Genomic DNA, 2312 nt, shown 5'->3' on the forward strand with positions numbered 1-2312 from the left:
AAAGAGGAGTAAGGGAAGAAAGGAAGGGAAAAAAGAAAGGGATATGTCTTCAGTGGAAGCGTGTTGACCTCACTTGCAATGCATGAGGCCCTAGGTTTAATCCCCAGGACAGAGAGAGAGAGAGAGAGAGAGAGAGAGAGAGAGAGAGAGAGAGCGAGAGAGCACTCATATGGCTTATATGTCCCACAGAATACTGAGTATAAGCAGCACCTGCCCACACTGCAGTACTGCAGTGTCTGGGCTCATCCAGGGTTAGCCAGTGGGGTAGGAAGTTGAGAAATTATTGACAAAGCAATCACATTCATTGCCGAAATATTACAAGAGTAGTCTCTTCTGAAACCTCTTGAGCTAAGCCTCCATAGTCTACATTGCTCTCAGCATGATCATCTTCTATACTCCCGTGATGGCCCATTAAGTCCCACTTAATGTTCAACAATTTTTCTAGTCCAAAGTCTTCCACATTCCTCCAAATAAAAGCATAGTCAGGTCGGTTATAGCAATACCCCACTCCTGGTACCAACTTCTGCCTTAGTCACTGTTCCAGTGCTTTGTAGAGACACCAAGACCAAGGCAGCTTATAGTATAAAGCATTTGACTTGGATCTTGCTTACAGTTTCAGAGGGTTAGTCTACTATCATCATGATGGGAAGCATGCAACTGTGGTGCTTGAGCAGCAGTTAAGAGCTTATGTCTTGATTTATATAGACAGTGAGAGCGAGAGCGAGCGAGTGAGCGAGAGAGGCAGACAGACAGACAGAGAGAGACAGAGAGAGACAGACAGAGACATAGAGAGAGACAGACAGAGACATAGACAGACAGAGACATAGAGAGAGAGAGAGAGAGACAGACAGACAGACAGACAGACAGACAGAGACAGAGAGAGACAGAGACAGAGACAGAAAGCATGGGCTTTTGAAACCTCAAAGCCCACACCCGTGACATACCTCCTCCAACAAAGCCATGTCTCCTAATCATTCCCAAAAAGTTCTATTAACTGGTGACCAAGCGTTCAAACATCTGAGCCTATAGAGGCCATTCTCATTTAAACCACCACATAGACTATCCACACTAAGAGTAACTAGACATCTCTTAGCATTCCTATGGAGCCTATTATTATAGGATTCCTGTTCCTATAAGAACCAAAGTGGCAATAGCCAAGAAAGTCTTATTACCTAAAAGAAAAGTTCTCAACCAGGTTTGTTTGCTTTTTCAGGGGGTCCTCAGCAATGTCTGCAAATGTTTTTGACAGCTGGAGGATGTCATTCCCGTCTATGGGGTAGAAGACAGGGATGCTACTACACTCCCTACAGTGTGCACAAAGGCTTGACAGCCAAGAAGTATGCAGTCTAAAATGTCAGTGTGCTCAGACTGTAAAAGCTTAGCATCCATAAATGTAATTAAAAATAAAAATGTTTGAAACATAAGGATATCAGAACCCACTTATGGTTTCATGTCACCCATTTGTTTGCTAGAGTGAGATACCCTACTCCTGGTAACAATTTCTGTTTTGGTTAGGATGACTAACACTGTGATGAAACACCATGGGCAAACAACTTGGGGAGCAACAGGTTTATTTTGTCTACATTTCCACATCACTGTTGATCACCCAAGGAAGTCAGGACAAGAACTCCATCAGGGTACAACGCTGCAGCAGGATCTGACTCAGAGGCCCTGGAGAATTGCTATTTACTGGCTTGCTCTTTGCTTGTTCACCTGGAATTTTTATAGAATACAAGAACACCAGTCCAGAGGTACCCCCACACACAATGGACGGGGCCTTCCTACATCAATCATTAATTGAGAAAATGACCAACAGGCTTAGCTACAGCCATATCTTACGGAAGAATGTCCTCAGTTGAGGGTCCCTCCTCTCAGATGACTCTAGCTTGTGTCAAAGCTAGCTGGCACAACTGATTCCTCATCAACTTGACACATAAACATATCAATAGCTTAGTAAGCATAACACTTCCTTTCTTGTTATCTCCAAGATTTCATATTAATATTACAATATAAAACATGTTGCAAACTTTAAAAGTCCCAAAGTCTTTATAAATTCAAACACTTTAAAAATTCAGTCTCAGCCGGGCGTGGTGGCACACGCCTTTAATCCCAGCACTTGGGAGGAAGAGGCAGGCAGATTTCTGAGTTCAAGGCCAGCCTGGTCTACAGAGTGAGTTCCAGGACAGCCAGGGCTACACAGAGAAACCCTGTCTTAAAAAAAAAAAAGAAAAAGAAAAGAAAAGAAAAGAAAAGAAAAGAAAGAAAAAAAGAAAAACAAACAAAAAAGTATGTCTAGAGGCTAGAACAACCTC

Source organism: Mus pahari, chromosome 1 (genome assembly GCF_900095145.1).
Source record: "Mus pahari chromosome 1, PAHARI_EIJ_v1.1, whole genome shotgun sequence".
In the NCBI taxonomy this organism is placed as follows: domain Eukaryota; kingdom Metazoa; phylum Chordata; class Mammalia; order Rodentia; family Muridae; genus Mus; species Mus pahari.